We start from the raw sequence: 14,401 nt of genomic DNA, 5'->3' as shown, positions 1-14,401 counted from the left end.
GCTATAGGAGGAAAATTTTAATTTCCTCTTTTTTGTTAAACAAAATTTAACTTTTACATCCCCCTACCTATCAGAAAATCAATATTCTTATACTGGAAGATGTGCCACGCACAGGTCAAATTTCTAGTATAACCTGTTATTACAATCATCAGTCTTGTCAGTTTCAAATGATTGTTCACATCATGCCTGTAAAACACAATGATAAACATGCAGTATAACCATAAGGGCAGTGCAATGGCGTAAATAGCTTGGTGATAGCCAACAGCTCTCTAACTTGGCTTAAGTCCTGTTCAATGAAAATCGTTTGTAGTAGAAATGTAGCCATGTATATAAGACTATTGAAGCTGTGGGTGCGAAGGAGAATGTACAGCACCTTACTTACTTAAGCCAGTATCATATCTAACAACAATCAAAGCCATGTGTCCTTATATACAGAATTAATTACAGTCTCTGGAACAAACATCACAGTAAAAATCCCAGCCATAAAAAATGCAGGATAGTAATTTCAAGCCCAGTCTCAATGACTATATCTACAAAATGTCACATGATTCAAGGCTGAGGGACATTACCGAAGAGGGAGCATGAAGATTGTAAGAGACTAAAGTTTTCTATGAGATGGTGTCTCAATGTAACACCAGAAATTACACTTATATCATCTCACTAAAACTACTGCCTAAACAACAGCTGACGAAGAGAGGGAATGGAGAAGAATGGAACTTTAGTTCTATTTCTGTTTCAAATTCTTCTTCTTCTTCTTCTTCTTCTTCTTCTTCTTCTTCTTCTTCTTCTTCTTCTTCTTCTTCTTCTTCTTCTTCTTCTTCTTCTTCTTTTTCTTCTTCTTCTTCTTCTTCTTCTTCTTCTTCTTCTTCTTCTTCTTCTTCTTCTTCTTCTTCTTCTTCTTCCTCTTCTTCCTCCCTCTCTCTCTCTCTCTCTCTCTCTCTCTCTCTCTCTCTCTCTCATGGTTGGAGATTTCATGTTTACATTTCAAATTTTATTCCCTGTCCATGTTTTCAGTCCATAAGCCCCTTAACCCTTCCCCCTACTCTTCTGTAAGGGAGTTCACATTCCCACCCATGGCCTCCCCACACTTCCCCTTTTTCCCCAACACTGGGGGTCCTACCTTGGTAGAAACAAGAGTTTCTCATTACATTTTTCCCAGCAAGGCCATCCTTTGCTACATATGCAGTTGGAGCCATGGGTCTGTCTATGTATAGTCTTTCTCTTGTGGTTTGGTCCTGGTATCTCTGGATGGTTGGCAATGTTATTATTATGGGGTTGCAAATCACTTCAGCTCTTTCAATCCTTTCTCTAATTCCTCCAACCGGGTTCTGGTTCTTGGTTCAGTGGTTTGCTGTTTCCATTTTCCTCTGTATTTGACATATTCTGGCTGTGTCTCTCAGGAGGGATCAATATCCAGTCATTGTCAGCCTGCACTTCTTAACTTCATCCATCTTAACTAGTTTTGGTGTCTGTACATATATGGGCTACATGTGAGTCAGGCTCTGAATGGCAGGTCCTTCAGTCACTCTTATGAACTTTGCCTCCTTATCCCCTGTCACGGGTATTTTGGTTCCCCTTTTAAAGAAGGAGTGAAGCATCTGCATTTTGGTCATCCTTCTTCAGCTTCATGTGGTCTGTGTATGGCATGATGGGTATTTCAAGCTTTTTGGCTAATATCTGTTTATCAATGAATGCATATCAAGTGTGTTTTTCTGTGATTGAGTAACCTCACTCAGGATGATATTTTCTAGTTCCTTTTATATGACTAGAATTTCATGAAGTCATTGTTTTTACAGCTGAGTAATATTCCATTTTGTAGATGTACCACATTTCTGTATCCATTCTTCTGTTGAAGGGCATCTGGGTTCTTTCCTGCTTCTAACTATTTTAAATATGGCTGCTATGAATACAGACAAATATATTTCTCGGTTGTATGTTGGACAATATTTTGGGTATATGCTCAGGATAGCTGTAGCTGCGTCCTCATTCATGGAATGTCCAATATTCTGAGGAAACTTCAGTGTGATTTTCCAAAGGGTTGTACAAGTCTGAAATCTCACCAACAATGGAGGAGTGTTCCTCATTCTCCACATCCTCACCAGCATCTTCTGTCACCTGAGATTTATATCTTAGCCATTCTCATTGGTGTGAGGTAGACGCTCAGATTTGTTTTGATTTGAATTTCCCTGATTACTAAGGATGTTGAACATTTATTTATGTGTTTTTTGGCCATTTGATAACCTGCATCTGAGAATGTTTTGTAACTCACAGTACCCCATTTTTAATTCTGTTTTTGCTTTCTAAAGTCTAACTTCTTAAGATCTTTGTATATTTTGGATATTACCCACTATCAGATATAGGATTGGTAAAAATGTTTTCCCAAACTGTTGGTTGCAGTTTTGTCTAAATGACAATGTATTTTGCCTTACAGAACTTTGCTATTTTATGAGGTCCTATTTGTCAATTCTTGATCTTAGAGCATAAGTCATGTTTTTTTTTTTTTTTTTTTTTTTCAGGAAACTTTCTCCAGTGCCCATGTGTTGAAGACTCTTCCCCATCTTTTCTTCTATTAGTGTAGTGCCCACCTCGACCAGCAAGGAAGACACATCACCGTTGGATTCTTCTCAACAGCCTTTATTTCAGGAAAACCTCATTCTTGATGAGGGGGGCCCCGAGGGAAAAAAGGCACTCCCCCTAAATACAAGAAAGGCTGTGGTTGTATATTTGTCCTCTGGGGATTGGTGGAGTATGAAATACCTTATTAGCGTGAATATCACTCCAGTCTGATAACTGCCGGAGAAATGTCAATACATGCACATTGTAGGTGTTTATCACTAACAACCACAAGATGTCGGAGCCATCTTTAGACAATCCCTACATCTCCCTCTTTTTTGTTTTCTAAAAATGACTGTCTAGATCTTGGTGTCACATCAGTATATGTCATTGTTTCTGTCTTAGGTCGTTCTTCTCCAGGACTCAGACTTACTTGTCCTTGTGTAACCCTATCGACACCAAGCCCCTGTCTTAGGTTGGTCTGAACCTGAGGAATGGTGTCCGTCTCTGGATATAATGACTTCACATGACAGTGACAAAATATAGTCTAGGGCAACCTCTTAATTTTTTAAAGAGGCCTGCCATATATTGGGAGACGCACCAATTTCAATGGCAACCATAGCCTGGTAAACAATCGCTTTGTGTCTGTCATGTTCTCGTTGTAAACTGCAAAAGAGCCATAGACATACTCCACATCCCAAGAGGACAATGGCTCCCCAGGCAAAAATGCTAGCCCATTCTTTAAAAAAAAGAGAGCATTGGTAATCCATGATGTGAAATCTCTAAACGTGATGGGTTCCATTCTAGTATTGTTAAGGACAGGAATCTGTATCAGCAATTGTCTTGATAATTGCTCTGCTTTCATGGACCAGTTTCCTTTTAGATAATTTGGGATTTCTTTGTTCTGTTAGAATACTGAGAAAAGTTAACCTGTAAAGAGTAATACATGAAAAACTACAATTATGTATCCTAATCAAAGTTGTAATGTTCAACTTAGCAGAATTATTGATTGATGTGTTTTCACTGCCTGAAGAAGCTACTTGGGCAATTTGACTCAAAGCAGCCAGGATGGTTCCAGTGCCCACTGTTCATAGGATCTAACCAATTGGCCAATGTGGTCCTTCACAACCATATAAAATGCTGGGAGGAATTTTTAAGAGTGAAACATAATGTATGTAACAAAGAATTATTAGTGGCAGTATACCGTTGGGGCAATTCTACATTTGGCGCTATACAAGGAACATCATGCAAACAGGATATACAGAAAAAGTTGGAAAACAGTAGAATTGCTGTGAATTGGGATAAGTACTGGCCAGTATCTGGCAATGGCACACAGAGTGAGTGAATCAACCTGGATTACCATTTCCACCAGTAATGGTAGGGTTCGTAGTCTCATCTTCACGAATAGCAGGAGGCAGTTTGCAAGTCAAATATTCAGGCACCCATATTGGATTGTCTTGATTCTGTGGAAAAACACAAACAGCGCCCCTAGATCTCAAAATTACGAGTCTGGGCCACACCATTCACCAGTTAAAACATCCTTCCACTTTAAGTCTGCATTAGCCATAGGTTTAGTAGCAGCATGGCGATCCGCAGCAGAGCGGCCATGCACATCTAAAATTAAGAAATTTAGAGTAAAAAGAGCTAAAGACAACTGTTCTCTTGGTGTTCTGCCATTGGCAATTTCCCCTTTTTGTTTTTGAAAGAGCTCTTTTAAGGTACGATCTATTCTTTTCACAATTCTTTGACCTTGGGGATTGTATGGCAATCTAGTACTATGACTGACCTGCACTGTCTGGCAAAATGTGTGAAAGGAGTTTACAGTGTAGGCAGGACCGTTGTCTGTATTGAGACTATCAGGCTTTCCCCAGGCTGCCCATGTCTGTAAGCAATGACTAATGGCACTACGAGCCTTTTCACCAGTCATCAGAGGGGCATGTATAATACGGGAACAGGTATCAACAGAAACATGAGCATATTTTAAATTTCCAAATTGAGATATGTATGTGACATCCATCTGTCAAAATTTTCGCGGGATCAGACCACGAGGGTTAATTCACACATGAGGAAGGAGGTGAAACTGAACACAATTCTCACCTTTATACAACATCACGAGCTGCAGCTCTAGAGATTTTAAATTTTTGTTGAAGAGTGAAAACAGGAACATGAAACTTTTGATGAAATTCTCTAGCGAGATCAACCAGAGCAGCATGAAAAATAAACTCTCTACGAGTACTAGCATCCATCAGGATGTTATTATTGGCCATGGGACCAGGCAATTTAGTATGAGCTCGGATATGTTGTATGAAAACCTTATTTTTTCTGGCCCAAAACAATTTTTGTAATACTAAAAGTATTTGACCCACAGTACTAGTCGACATAATTGGCCCTGCAATTTCAAGTGAGCGCAGAGCATTAACTACTTAAGCAGAATCAAAAATTATATTCAAAGAATCATGAAATCTTTTAAAAACTTCCAATACAATTTTACATTCTGCAATTTGGGGGGTGCCTGGACTGTACTAAATTAATACTGGTTCTTGAGAATAAACCATATAGGCACCTACACCTGTTTTGGAGCTATCTCTATAAATATCTAACGCTCCAGACAAAGGCTCTGAGGCAGCGAATTTAGGAAAGATCACAGGATGTTCAGTAAAAAATTGTAACAAACGATCCTTAGCATAATGATTTTCAAACTCTCCATCAAAACTACAGCATAATATGGCCCAGTCATCTATCAGGGCACACAATGTTTCCACCTGAGTGGTAGTATATGGTATAATTTTCTTGGACAAAATAACAAAATGCTGAATACAAGATTTAACACCTAACATAGCAAGCTGTTCGACAGCAGAGGAAAAATATTCAAGGGTTTTATTCGGAGAAATATGGGGATAAATCCACAGTAGTGGTCCTTTTTGCCATAGCACTCCTGTAGGCTGACGAAAAGTTCTCAGTATACACAAAAAGAGAACCTCCTTTTCCTTTTACCTTCTTAGCATTGCTTTTTCCAGTCTTTATTCTACTTTTGTCAAGGATAATTTTGCTTCCTTGGTTACAGCACAGGGTGATGTAACCTGAGAATTCCCTTTCAGGATCTCATAGAGTGGTTGTAAATCTACTTTAGGCATTTTAATATAGGGTCAAATTCAATTTATTCTTCCTAGTAACTTTTGAAAGTCATTTAATGTTTTTACATGATTTTTTCATCAAAAGACTGACAAAAGAATTGTAACCAGTTCACCTGGGACTTTCAGGACCTCAACAGTGGCCCTTTATCAAACTGTCTCAGAGGGCTAAAGGCCCATGGAAAAGAAAACATTAATCTTGACCTTGGTCACAACCCCTTATTGGAGTAAGGTGAAGAGCCTATGCCAAGACTTTCACCTCTTATCATCTTAGAGCAAAGCCTGTTCTGTCTAGAAAGACAAAGTTACTCATACTCTGCTGTAGACATTTTTGAAACTACTTTAGGCACCCCCTGTCCCCAAATCTGGGGCATTTTTACCATAGGGGCAGAAACTGGCTGCTGAGGGGACAGGATCAAAGGCACTCTCCATGTTAATGATGATGAAGGGGAAAAGTAACTTAATGCTGGAGATCAAGGGGAAAAGTAACTTAATGCTGGAGACTGAATCCTCTCTTGGAATAAAGCCAGCAGATAAGGCAGACTCTCTTAAGGAAGTTGTCTTAATGAGCACTCTCTTTCTGTGAGCAAATGTTGAAGGTCAGGTGTTCAACTGGGAGCAAGTGGAATTTTTTCTTCTGACCTTGTTCTTTGAGTTATGGATAAATTCCTTTCTAGTTCTTGTTTTACTTAGAGTCTTCCCCCGCCTTATGCTCAGCCTTTTCAGATCGTTCTTTCTGTAACATTTCTAACACAGCCTGTCCCTTTTCTATAGCCTGTTAACAGCATTTCTGATCTTCTAGGCAGGTATTCATTAAGTGCCAAACCGGCCCATCCTCTGTCTTTATAGTTCCTTGCTCCCAAGCAAAATTTAAATCTTTTCCCAGCTTATCTCAGCTGTCCACCATGAGATTCCCAGAGAGTTAGCCAAGGAGTAATGGCTTCGAAATCACTAAGAAATCTCTCTATAGTGCTTCTTTTTATCCTGTCTATTTCTTTCAAACAGCTCTTGAAGAGCCAGGAAAATTGGGTGAGACTGAGAAGTTTCCATGTTCACTGTAGCAGCTCCGCAGCTAGTTTTGCTCCCCCCTACTGTGTGGGCTGGGAACAAAAGCACAGATAAAACACTATGTTTCAAAAATTAACATTGGGAATCAACCAACACACCACTACTAGAGCAGGGTCCATAAAATTAAATTTCCTTCTACTTCACTTACTCCTTAGCCAGAGGCCTTATCTGGGGAAATTTTATTTAAGAGTGATTTCTTCCTCAAGTTTCCTTGTCTCTTTTCCTTTTGATTTTAAGCTTACGCTGACCAACAAGCTCCTGAATAGCTGACAGGAGGGGGTGGAGTGTGAGTTTCCCACGATCTACGACCTTATTTACTATTGATTTACGAGCAGGGCAAGCTGGAGTGTTTATTTACACACCAGTTTGTAGCTCATCATTAGTGGTCTCTACCCAGCACATGTATTCATGGCCTGGATGGTGGCAATTCAAACAGTAGCAACACCACCACACAAAAAGGGTAAAAGGCAAAAGTGTTAGTACAACCCACAGAAGATCATTTGGGGAAAAAAAAAACTTTGCCACGTTTCACTCACCTTTTTGCCTGTAAAACAAGGCTTTCATCGTCTCTGCTTACTCCAGAGAAACTTATTTTCCCTTTAGGGAAATTTTATAGTCCCTAATACACCAGAACTTGATCGACACTATCTGGGCTACTTATCGTCCCTTTTCTGGGAGCTTTATGATCCCTTATCCAGGAGCTTTATCGTGCCATCAAGAAACTTCCTCACGTCACAGTCCTGAGGCAGAAAAGTTCCGAATCCACTTGAGAAAAGAGAATTTTCTTGGGTCCCTGTACAAGTTGTAGTGCCCAAGTCGTCCAGTAAGGAAGACACAACACCATTGGATTCTTCTCAACAGCCTTTTTTGCAGGAACACCTCATTCTTGATATGGGGGACCCTGGGGAACAAAGGCACCTGACTTAAATACAAGATAGGCTGTGGTTGTAAATTTTTTCTCTGGGGATTGGTGGAGTATGAAATACCTTATTAACATGAATATTACTCCAGTCTGATAACTGCTGGAGAAATGTCAGGACATGCACCTTGTAGTTGTTTATCACTAATGATCACCGGATTTCGGAGCCATCTTTAGCTTCTCCCTACATATTAGTTTGAGTGTATCTGGTATGATGTGAAGGTCCTTGATTCACTCGTACTTAAGCTTTGTACATGGCCATAAAATGGTATAATATGCCCTCATCTTCATGCTGACTTCCAGTTCAACCAGCCCTTTTTTCGGAAAATGTTATGTTTCTTCCTTTGGATGGATTTATCTCCATTGCCAAAGATCAAGTGAAAGGTTTGTGGGTTCATTTCTGGGTCTTCAATTCTTTTTCACTCTCTGTCTGTTTCTCTACAAATACCATGGAGTTTTTATCACTATTGCTCTGTAATACTGCTGGAGTTCAGGGGTGGTGGTTCCCGCAGAAGTTCTTTTATTGTTGAGGATAGTTTTAGCTATCATGTCTTTTTCTTATTCCAAATGATTTTACAAATTGCTCTTTCTCTATTAAAGAATTGTAATTTTGACGGAGATTGCATTGATTGTGTAGATTGCTTTTGGCAAAATGGTCATCTTTACTATATCAATTCTGTCAATTCATGGGCATGGAAGCTCATTGTATCTTTTGAGTTCTTCTTCAATTTCTCTCTTCAGAGACATGAATTTCTTGTCATACAGATTATTCACCTGCTTGGTAAATCTCACAACAAGATATTTTACATTATTTGGGACTATTGTGAAGTGTATGATTTCATTATTTTCATTCTCAGCTTGTTTATCCATTTAGGATAGGAAGGCTCCTGGTATGTTTGAGTTAATTTTATGCCCTGACACTTTGCTGAAGTTATTTATCAGATTAAGTAGTTCTCTGGTGGAACTTTTGGTGTCACTTAAGTATACAATCATATCATCTGCAAATAGTGATATTTTGATATCTAACCTTCCAATTGTATACTTTTGACCTCCTTTTGTTGTATGGTTTCTCTGTCTATGACATGGAGTCCTGTTTTGAATAAGTAGGCAGAAAGTGGTGCAGCCTTATCTAGTCCCTGATTTTAGTGAGACTGCTTCAAGTTACTCCCCATTTAGTTTGATGTTATCTAGAGGTTTACAGTATATTTCTTTCACTATGTTTAGAAATGGGCCTTCAATTCCTGATCTTTCTACGACTTTTATTCTGAAGTGTCACATCCACCTCGGCTGGCAAGGAATAAGCAACACAGTGGGATTCTTCTTAACAGCCTTTATTGCGGGATCACCTCTTTACTGATAAGGGGAACTCAAGCAGCAAAAGCGCTCGCCTTATGTAGAGAAGAGACTGTGGTTATGCTAATTGTCCTTCAGGGATTGGTGGATCATGGATCACCCCACTATTACTCTGCTACTTGTCCTTCATGGATTGGCAGAGCATGAATCCCTCATTAGCACATTCCTGTCCCATCCAACTGATGCCAGGTGCAAATTCCATGCATGAGCTGTATGCAAATACCTTTGTTCACCACAGCAGGGCTCTGGATTACCTCATTATCATAAGGCCGCCCTGGCAAGTGGACAAGCCTATGCATCCTCGATAAGTCATTTACTACCACACGGGACAGGATGTCTGCGCCATCTTTGTTTTACCATGCTGCTCCCCATTTCTCCCCCTTTTTTGTTTAGTAATATGAATGGTCTAGATCTGGGTGTAACATCATTCTTTTCATTGCTCCTGTCTTAGGTCATTCCTGATGATGACTCAGACTTACCCATCATTGGGTTCACATACAACCACTGGGCCTCCTGTCTCAGGTTGGACCGTACTCCAGGATATTTACCCATCTCTTGATACAATTATTCCACATGACAATGACAAAAATGATCTAGGGCGAACACTTAATCTTATAAAGAGGCCAGCCCTATGTTGGGAGAAGCACCATTTTCAAAGACGATCATAGCCTGGTAAACAACCGCTTTTTGTCTGACATGTTATCTTTTTAAATGGCCAATAAGCTAGAGACAAACTCTGCATCCAAGGAGGAAAATAGCTGCCCAGGCAAACATACCAGCCCACTCCATAATAAAGGGAGAAAGCATTGGCAATCCATGACGTAAAGTCTTCAACTGTGATAGGGTCCAACCTAGTGCTGTTAAGTCAGCAATCTACATCAGCAATTGTCTTGATAGTTGCTCTGCTTTCATGGAATAGTTCCCTTTCAGATAATTCAAGATTTCTTTGCTCTGTTGAGAATGCTGAGAAAAGTTAACTTGCAAAGGAGTAATGCATAAGCCTCTATGGGAAGAAAAGCAGGACAGCTGCGTAATATGGTAAGGTGCTTCAATTTGTCCTTGAACTAAATCTATCCTTTGATTAACTAATAGGAGGCCAGATACCAAATGGGTATATTGCTCACATTAGAGCTTATATTATATTGAATATTGAAATGTGGCTCTATGCAACCAAATGCAAGGCAGGGAAGAGTTCTTAAAATAAAACATAAGGTATGCGACAGAGAAAAGTTAATGGCTGCATACCATTGGGGCATTTCTCCATTTGGCAAAATACAGGAGCATCACACAAACAGAAGGCAGAGGAAAAGTTTGGCAAAACAGTTGAATTGCTATGAACAGGCATGGGTACTGGCCAGGATCTGGCAATAGCCCACAAGATTAGTGAATCAACCTGAATTACCATTCCCAGTTATAGTAGGGTTCATAGTCTCATCTTCAGGAAGAGCAGAAGGCAATTTTCGAGTCAAGTGCTCAGGTACAAATTGGATTTTCTTGGTTCTGCGGAAAAAGACAAACAGCTCCCCTAGACCTCGAAATCACAAGATCTGGCCCACACCATTCACCAGTTAATACTTCCTTCCACTTTTCTTCTGCATTACTCATAGGTGTAGTAGCAGCATGGCAATCCGTGACAGAGCGGCCATGCACGGACAAAATTAAGAAATTTAGAGTAAAAAGAGCTAATGAATGTTCTTCTTTTGGTGTTTGGCCACTGGCAAATCCCCCTTTTTGCTTTTTATAAGCTCTTTTAAGGTACAATGTGCTCTTTCCACAATTCCTTGCCACTAGGGAGTGTATGGTAATCCTGCAGTATGACAAACCTGCATTGTCTGGCAAAATTCCTTAAAGGACTTTGCTGTGTAGGCAGACCCGTTGTCTGTCTTAACACTATCAGGCTTTTCCAGGCCACCCATGTGTCTAAGCAATGACTAATGGCATTACTAGCCTTTTCACCAGTCACCAGAGTAGCATGTATAATACCAGAACAAGTATCAACAGAAAAATGAGCATATTTTAAATTTCCATATTGAAATATGTGTGTGACATCCATCTGCCAAAGTTTTAGGGGGATCAGACAACAAGGGTGAATCCCCACATGACAAGGGTGGTGAAATTGAACACAATTCTGGCAACTAACACCACATCACGAACTGTAGCCCTAGAGATGTTAAACTTTTGTAAAGGCAGGAACATGAATCTTTTGATGCAATTCTCTAGTAAGATCAACTGGAGCTGCATGAAAAATAAATTCTCTACGAGTACTAGCATCCACCAAGTCGTTATTATTGTCCACAGGACCAGGCGAATTAGTATGAGCTCGGATATGTTGTATGAAAAACTTATTTTTTCTGACCCAAATCAATTTTTGTAATTCGAAAATAATTTGACATACAGTATTAGTCGAAGTAATTGGCCCTGAAATTTCAAGTGAGCGTAAACTACATAAGCAGAATTAGAAATTAAATTAAAAGAATCATGAAATATTTTAAAAACTTCCAATACCATTTTATATTCTGTGATTTGGGGTGTTCCTGGACTGTACTGAATCAATACTGTTTCTTGAGAATCAAACATGTAGGCACCTACACCTGTTTTGGAGACATCTGTATAAATATCTAATGCTCTGAGGCAGTGACCTGAGGAAAGATCACTGGATGCTCAGTAAAAAATTGTAGCAAAGGATCCTTAGGATAATGATTGTCAAACTCTAAATCATGAAGTTAGACTAAAGGGGGACAAATAACCCTATTGAAATATGGGGTTCAGAGCAAAACAAAGAATTCACAGCTGAAGAATATCAAATGGCAGAGAAACACCTAAAGAAATGTTCAACATTTTTAGTCTTAAGGCAAATGCAAATCAAAACAACACTGTGATTCCACCGCACACCAGTCAGAATGTCTAAGATGTAAACTCAGATGATAAAAGATGCTGGCAAGGATGTGGAGAAAGAGGAACAGGCCTCCATTGTTGGTGGGATTGCAGACTGGTACAACCACTCTGGAAATCAGTGCAGAGCTTCCTCAGAAAATTGGACATTTAACTACCTGAGGAACCAGCTATACCTCTCTTGGGCATATTCCCAAAATATGCCCCAACATGTAACAAAGACACATGCTCCACTATGTTCATAGCAGCCTGATTTATAATAGCCAGGAACTGGAAAGAACACAGATGCCTTCAACAGAGGAATGGATACAGAAAATGTGGTACATCTACACAATGTAATATTACTCAGCTATCAAAAACAATGACTTTATGAAATTCATAGGCAAATGGATGGAAGTGGAAAATATCATCCTGAGTGAGTAACCCAATCACAGAAAATCACACATGGTATGCACTTATTGATAAGTGGGTATTAGACCAATTACCCTAGATGCAGAGAACATGTGAAACTTAAGAAGATTGACCAAAATGTGAATGCTTTGCTCCTTCTTTAAATGGGGAACAATAATATACTTGGGAGAGGATGGGGAAGTAAAGTTTACAACAGAGACAGAAGGAACACCCATTCACAGTCTCCCACACATGTGGCCCATACATATACAGAAACCTAAGGAGATAAGAGATGATGCAAAAAAGTGAAGGCTGACAGGATCCAGATGTAGATCTCTCTTGAGAGACACAGCCAGAATACAGCAAATAAACAGGCAAATATCAGCAACAAACCACTGAACTGAGAACGGGACACTTGTTGAAGGAATCAGGAATCAGTTGAGCTTGAAGGGGCTCGAGACCCCATCTGAACAACAATGTCAACCAAGCCTAGCTTCCATAGACTAAGCCACTACCCAAAAACTCTACATGGACTGACCCTGGGCTCGAACTTCATAGGTAGCAATGAATATCCTAGGAAGAGCACGAGTGGAAGGGGAAGACCTTGGTCCTGCCAAGACTGAATTCACCATTAAATGGGATTGTTTTGGGGAGGCACTAATGAGGGAGGAAGGGGAGCTAGCACCTATATAGAAGGGGATGTGTATGGGATACGGGGATGTTGGTCCAGAAACTGGGAAAGGGAGTAACAATTGAAATGTTAAAAAACAAAATAACCAAGTTAATAAATATGGAGAAAAAAATAATTTTCAACATGTTTAATCATAAGGAAAATGCAAATCAAAACAACCCTGACATTCCATGTCACACCAGTCTGAATGGCTACAAAAAAAAAATCTCAGGTGACAGCAGATTCTGGCAAGGATATAGAGAAAAAAAAGAGCACTCCTCCATTTTTGGTGGGATTGCAGACTGGTAAAAATCATTCTGTGAGCTTCTTTAGAAAACTGGGTATTGCACTATCTATGTACCCAAGTATATCTCCCCTGAGCATATACCCAAAACATTCTCCAACATACAACAAAGACTCATGCTCCACTATATTCACAGAAGAAGATGGAAATTACCCAGATGCCCTTCAAGAGAGGAATGGATACAGAAAATGTGATAAATCTACACAAAGGAATACTACTCAACTCTCAAAAAATGACATCATATAATTCATAGGCAAGTGGATGGAACTAGAAAATATCACCCTGAGTGAGGTAACCCAATCACAGAAAAAACACTCATGGTATGTAGTCAATGATAAGCGGATATTAACCCAAATTCTCTGATTTCCCAAGATGCACAGACCACAGGAATTTCAAGAAGGATAACTGTAATGTGGATGCTTCACTCCTTCTTTAATAGGGGAACAAGAATACCCATAGTAGGGCACAGGGTGTCAATGTTTAGAGAAGAGAATGAAGGAACAGTCATTGGGGCCCATACATATACAGCCACCAAACTAAATAAATGGATGAAGCAGCAATGAGGGGCAGGCTGACAGGAACTGGATGTAGATCTCTCCTGAGACACAAAGCCAGATAATGGTAAATACTTAGGCAAATGCCAGCAGCAAACCACTGAACTGAGAAACGGATCCCCGTTGAAGGAATCAGAGAAAGGCCTAAAAGAACTGAAGGGGCTTGAGACCCCATGTGAAATAACATGCCCACCAACCAGAGCTTCCAGAGACTAAGCTACTACTCAAAGACTTTACATGAACTGACCCTGGTCTCCAAAATCATAGGAATCACTGAATGCCTAGTAGGGGCACCAGTGGAAGGGGAAGTCTTTGGTCCTCCCAAGACTGAACCCCCAGTGAATGGCATTGTTGGGAGAAGGGCAGTAATGTGGGGGAGAATCGGACAGTAACACCCCTGTAGAAGGGGAGTGGGAGGGGCTAGGAAAATGTTAACATGGAAACCTGGAAAGAAAATAACATTTGAAATGTCAATAAGAAATTCTCAAGTTAATAAAGATTGAAGAAAATAAAAAAAAATAAAACACTCCTTCTGGAAGAGGAGAATGTATCATTTTCCGTTCAGTA

At 39.8% G+C, this 14,401-nt stretch overlaps 1 long non-coding RNA gene across 1 annotated transcript in view; it reads left to right on the top strand.

Annotated features, from left to right (window-relative positions):
• Nucleotides 1-2,718, top strand: part of LOC147997992 (uncharacterized) — a 244,858-nt gene extending 242,140 nt beyond the window's left edge. Inside the window, exon 12 of the long non-coding RNA XR_015647301.1 lies at nt 2,517-2,718. This is a non-coding gene — a long non-coding RNA (uncharacterized LOC147997992). The remainder of the gene's footprint in view (nt 1-2,516) is intronic.
• Nucleotides 2,719-14,401: the final 11,683 nt, after the last annotated feature.

Source organism: Rattus norvegicus, chromosome Y, assembly GCF_021556685.1.
Source record: "Rattus norvegicus strain SHRSP/BbbUtx chromosome Y, alternate assembly SHRSP_T2T, whole genome shotgun sequence".
Lineage (NCBI taxonomy): Eukaryota > Metazoa > Chordata > Mammalia > Rodentia > Muridae > Rattus > Rattus norvegicus.
Note: the sequence above shows the minus strand (reverse complement) of the source record. Positions and strands in the feature narration are given on the sequence as shown.